Genomic DNA, 6,725 nt, shown 5'->3' with positions numbered 1-6,725 from the left:
AAAATTATTTTCATAATTTAATTTAGAAATAATTTAGTGGGAATTTAGAAAAATTGACTAAAAGTTAGTAAGTGTATTAGATCACAATACAAGTCTTATTTCTATATCAAGGTATAGTATTTAGTAGATCCAGCAACTCAGAAAAAATAAAAAGAAACAAAAAAAAGAGAATCTAATTACAGTCTAATCTGTGATCAATGCTTACCTATATCACAAACTATATCACAAACTATTACATTAACTTCAATGGAGAAATCAATAGAAAACATTGCCACAAATTTGTACAATTTTCTATATTTGCATTAAAATTACATGAAATTCTATAATTGCATTTTAAAAAATGCTGCGAGCAGAAGAATAGCAAAGTCAAGCTAGTCCGGGACACAGAAACTTCATACATATTCATACAGTTTCATACAAATTCATACAATTCAGCACAGTGCATGAATACTTCTTCTGTACTGATAAATCAGGCCTCCTTACTCAAACAAAACAAATGAGCTGACTTTCTGCCAAGAATTTTCTGAAGTGATTTGAAGGGGAAAGAATCTGCTCTCCACCCTAAATCATTCTGTGCCAGGGAAGATATGCAGCTGCTGTTGCTACAGTCTGGATACTGTTGGATCAGAAAGAAGTGAGCAGGAATTTCAGCTTTCATGACTGTGTTGTCAGCAGAACTGGTCTTTAGATTATGGAAAGGACAGCATCAGTTTTGATTAATGCTTTTTTCAAAACAAATGTGAAGATATTTGCCAAATGAGGACAGGATGTAACAGACCTCAATAATATTCAATTCAAGGACAAGCAAACTAGGACTTTTAACTCTTCAAAATCTATCTTTTTCAATAAATAATATAATTTACATTTCTCCCTTGTTAGTAAAATAGTCTTCATGCTGGTGTATATACAAATATAAACCTATAGATCTATAAATCTATAAATCTACATATATAAAATAGAATAATAGAGTTTTCTGAGTTGGAAGGAACCCAAAATAAAGGGGATAAAAAGGCTATATATCATCTCTAACAAGACCTTATAGTGGAAGTTCCTATCACAGAATCACTACCAAGGGCATCATTAACTTCTTGATGGTAATGTCAACCTATAACATAGAGGAACGGGAAGCAGCCACTTTTCATCTTCTCCTTTTCACCTCTCAATAAGAACTTGTGTTCACACTCTTTAAGGGCTAAGCCCACCCAGAGAAATTTGTTCAGTATGATTATGATGACTATGCCCCTTGGGCTGCATCTTTGATGAGAGATGGAGATCAGGACGAGGAACGAGTTCCTGGTGGGCTTTGAGAGATGTGAATCTTTCTTTCCCATCTTTGCCTGAGCTGCAGCTCAGGCTTGATGTGCTTGCCATCTGCTCACAAACAGCTGGGCAGCTGAATTGTGGACGGGCCGGGCTGCGGTGTTGGAAGCACTCCCATGCCCAGTCCCTCTGTCCTGCATGAATTATTGCACTAGGTGCGTTTGTTAAGTACTGAAGATTTATAGGATGAATCATATCAGCATGTGGTCATAAGACTTTCTCTAGACTCAGTCAGCTGGCAATAGTTGAATCTCTTGTTCTGGTTCTGTCAATTCCAGCATGACTTTCAGGAAACACCAAAAACAATCCAGAGACAGCTGGCCAGTGTTTGGATTTGCATCAGATTTATAAAGCTGTTATGATGAATATTATCATAACAGTTTAAACAAGATATAAGACAAAATCCATTGGTTTGCTGGACAGCTATATTGATTTACTGAGGAATGTGGAGAAATAATGCAATATAAATAATAGAAAAAATAAGTGATAAATGGCAATAATATCTACCAGGCAGTTAAAACAGTTTACATAATACAAAACGTCTTCTCAAACAAACAGAAAATCATTCAATATGTTGGAATGTCTCCCAAATTACAAAGAAAAAAAAAAAAAAAAAGTGTTTTGAGAAATAAAAAGACAAAGCTCTTAAAGGGAAAAAAATTTATATTGATGACACACTGTGAGAAATACTTGACTATTTGGAATCCATATTCCACAATTATTTTAAGCATTACTTAAGAAAAATGTATTCTCTTGAAGTTAATTACATGTTCTAACTTGCTACTTGTAACATGTAACAGCAAATCAGACTGACTGAAAAGGAAGAGGTAGAACTTCCAAGGTCCTTGATAAGATAATAGCTGGGTTTTTTTCCAATCCAGAAACAGTACACATTCTTATGTAATTAATATTATATTGAAAATGTATATACTCTTTTTCCTTTGTGTCACGTTGCTTTCTGCTTTGCTGTATAACTGTGCATGTACCCACACACACACACTTACATATGTGCATCAACTACAGAATTTTCTACTGAGTCACATACCTGCTGGAAACAGAGAGAGAAACCATTGCGTGAATCAGTCTAGAACAATTTAAAAGTTGTTTCTTCACAACACCTGTTTTTATCATCAAAAATGTGAAAAACAATTAAAATATTTGAAAGATCTCTAATTAATACATTAAAGCCAAATAAAGCTAACTATTTTTACATTTTCATCTAAACTGATTTAAACCACACAGCACAAGAGGTAAATGAAAGCACTCAAATAATTACAAGCAAATCAGATCTACGAATTTAGGTTCATCATTCTTATATATCTACAACAATGCTTCAGCCAAATTCAATTGAACCCCATACCAGCGTTGTAAACAAACTCTATTATCCAAAAAGCCCAAACAAGCTTGAGAATGGCAGAATTTGAGGATAAAAGCTGTCCCTTATCTGGACAAACCAAGAAACAAAAAAATGGAGGTCACATATTCTCTGCCCTCTGTAGGGAAATTAAAAAATTCAAAAGGCTGAAATCATGCTCTTAAAAATCTTCCCCTTCAACCAGACCTTTGACAGAAATGGCTTCATGAAATATATGTATATATATATATTACCAAAAGACAGGATGGAACCATCATAACTGTTACAAAGTCAAATTCAGAGTGCTTTGTCTATCATATGTTACATGAAGAGGGAGTACTAACACTGTTGGAAATGTGCAGAAGCCAAAGAAGACAAAATAAAACAAATGAAGTTTATTTATAGCAAATATTAGGACTTCCATGGATGTACAAAAACTTCAAAAAAATCCAAATTAATCTAAACAATATGTTGTAAAACATACAAAAATATATATAAAATTGTTCTATGTCTCAAAATAAAACAAAGGACTTAACAAAAGCATACAACTACATACAGCAGAAGCTACTGTAGGTAATAGTCCTATGGGAATAAATGACAGTGCTCCAACTGAATTCAGTGGGACCAGTGTTAGAGCCTCTGGGTGAGTAAATGGCTGCATTTGTGCACTAGCACAAGGTTATATGAAAAACCTGAATCTGTCCTTCAAACTGCTCAGTGTGGCAGTGTGCTGCCCAGCGTCCTGCAGCATCCAGGATGCTGTGACCAATATTGTGCCAGGTAGTAACCAGCACGGTCACTGTGCCTAGCACAGGTCACAGCAGACTGAGCAGCTGACTGAAAAAAATAACACTTTCTTAGAACCTTTAGATGAATTCGTGTTGATGACTCCTCATTGGCAGGAGACAAGGAGGAGAACAAGAGCTGAGAAGTTTTGCAAACATTATTATCACCACTTGCCTCTTTGGTGTTCATGGTCTACAACAGAGAGTTTCTGAGTGGGTGCACTTCAGTTCAGATCCACAGTTTTGATCATCTGACTAATTAAACAGACCTATTTAATTTAGAATATGGGATTCAGCTGCATGTACACTCCTCATTTTGTTCAAATAAGCATGCAGAAACCAAGTGAGGAAAGCCACTGAAACCAGGGAAAGCCACTGCTTTTAAAGTGCCACTAAAACTGACTGCCTAAAATAATGTCATGACTTCCATATCAAAGTCTTATTTCTGTCATTCCAAAGCAAAGAATCTGTCATTTAAAGGTGTGAGCTTTAGTATTTTTCTCTTAAAACCTGCAGTAACAGTTTACAGCCTCCACCATGGCAGCAAGACTGTCACTCTGAATGCCATCATAGCACTGTAACTTTTTTCTTTTATGGCTTTTAGATCAGTCCTTGCTATTGAATCATGACAAATGATAGAGTTTGTAATTTCATCTCTCAGGATTTTACCCTCACCAAAGCACAAGCCAAGTCTTGCATTAAAACAAACCCTTGCCAGAAGTATTAAGTCACAAATCAAAATGCCAGCCTTTCCAATCACTCCTAGTCATTCTAATCCCATGTGCCCTACATGCTGTTTTATCTAAGTGTCTTGCAAATCAAGTGTTTCATTGCACAAGGCTTTGAGAAGTGTGGGCCAGACCTTGAACAAACATTCCATCTAGATGTGCAGTCTTATTCTCAAAGTGGGCAGAGCCATATTTCTTGGAATTAACTAAAAAAAAAAAAAAAAGAGAAGTTACTAAACCAGATCATAGCCATTTATTAAAAATCTCCACAGTTCACATACTGTAAACTCTATAGCCCTTAACTCTCTTGTAGATTTGAGACCTGGCAGGAAAAACAGGAGAGGGAACAGGAGATCAAGAAGCTAGAAAATTATTTCTTATTCTTATGGCTTAGGATGCAAGTTGCTGTATTTCATATCCACTGAGCTACTTTACGGATGGCATATGCATTTTTAGGGGTGGGATATTTATATGTCTGCTAACTTCATAAGGACTACATACAGCATTAATCTCAGGACTTTCAGCTCCAAAAGAAAATCACTGCTAAGAGAAATTCCGTATTGCTCTTAAATATCACCCAAAGAATGGAATAATTTATTCCATCAGTTCCATTTATTATTTGTTCCTACAGGGGACTTATACAGCACACATCACCTGGTGATCTATTTTCTATGGCAGTACAGGCAGTGAATTGCCATTTTATGAAAAGTAACAGAGGTCTTTTTTTAATGGCAGCTCAGAACAATGCAGCTGCCTCATTTTTTCAGTGTGAAATACACAGATCTAGTTTAATACCCCAAAGTGTTTTTGAGCAAAACCCCTAATGCTGAAGAGTTTACTCCAATTAGTTTTAACTATGGCTGTACACTCTGGAAAGGGTGGGAACAGGAGTGTAAAGTCGTGGTGGCAACCACAAAGGTACAGGATCGATACATGTACAATCTTAATCAGCATTACCTGAATCATGGCTAGATTAGCTTTAGCTGGCTGCTGCTTTTGTTCAAATGTTGAGATCGGTAATATGGGGAATGAACTGTCTGAGCAGAATGATAGGGGACAAAGTAAATCCAGATCTCCAGCTTCTTTCAGGTTTACGCTATTGCAAGATTTTTTTTCTCCTATTTAGCTTTGAGCTCTTAGGGAATAAAAGCTATAATCCAGTTCCTCATAAAAAATGAGCCTCTGAAATGCTGCTGACAAACAAACAATACTCACTTGTATTCAAATGAAGTGCTAGCAATTGGAATGCAGACACTTTCAAATATGTTCTACTCTTCTGTTTCACTTACAAAATAGTTGAGATAAGCAAGTACGTAGGTATGTTTTAATTTGTATCACAACGCCTATAGGTCATAATCAAGATAATGAGTCCCTTCACCCACTATCAGAGCACACAAACTAAGAGCTAAAAACTGTCAGGTACACTTCACAGGGTGCCAATACATTAATAGGCACTGTCTGGACAGCTTAAGCAACTCAAAATGTATCCTGCACTCAGCTGAGCAAAGAGACATATCACTGATCAACAGCAAAAGCTAAGCTCAGAGCACAGCTACCATACCTCTCAGGAGCGTAAGTGGGCTATCCAATTCTGGAACAGAAGGCTGCTCCCAGGTGTAGATGCCAACAATTGCATTAACTTATCAATTAAATCCCTCAGCAGGGAGATCTTGGGATTGGTCTGTGCTGCCAGAACCACTTATTTATCTATAGCCAACAGCAAAAGAGCTGAAATGGTTTCGGCTGTCTGATGAACAACCCAAGCTCAATGAAATGCTCTAACCAGCATAACTTAGAGGCATGAACTTGAAAACCTCAGACATTGGAAACCAGATGAAAGTGAGCCCTGATACCAACGCAGTTTAGGTCTCTAGACTTTTTTGCAAATGTACACAGTGACTCTGCATGACAGGAAACAACTTGAAGTTGCACCAGTTCCTGCTTTTAAGTGAGTTTAAGCAACTTATTCACTAACTTGTTCGGACTGAGACAATACTAGGCAAAAGACAGGCAGAAATCCTGCAAGCCAATTGGAAAATATTAAAGTGAAATGACAGGTGAGGTCAGATATTTTGAAGAGTCAGAGGCAGAACAAGGCTTGTTTGGAGCAATTTTAGATTCAGATGCTGCAAGCATGACAGAGTTATATTTTCAGTGCCAAAGTCCTAATTGGTTTAAGCCCTATAAACAAAACAGAGTGGAAAAATATTAACACATTAGTGCTGGTGGATCAAAGACCAGAGAGATTTCCCAAGGCCACTTTGGGAAGAGGCAAGAACTGAGTGCACATTTCTCAGGTCTTAGCTCAGCATTTCCATCCTAAGGTTCTTTTTAAAAGACTTGTTTCCCAACAAATCTTACCAGTAATGCATAGTCCAACCCCCCACTGAGAGCAGGTCAAATTATCATCAAAGATAACTACCCTGAACAGACTCTGTTTTTTCTCTCGTTGTGCTCAACTACCTAAACAAGCTGAGCCTCTCCTTGTAGATCACATTTTCTAGATGTCTGATAAAATCTGTTTGTTTGCTCTGGACT

This window comes from Pseudopodoces humilis, chromosome 1 (assembly GCF_049639895.1).
Source record: "Pseudopodoces humilis isolate 2021_Gansu_Grassland_sample_001 chromosome 1, ASM4963989v1, whole genome shotgun sequence".
Classification (NCBI taxonomy): Eukaryota; Metazoa; Chordata; class Aves; order Passeriformes; family Paridae; genus Pseudopodoces; species Pseudopodoces humilis.
This window is presented reverse-complemented; position numbering follows the sequence as displayed.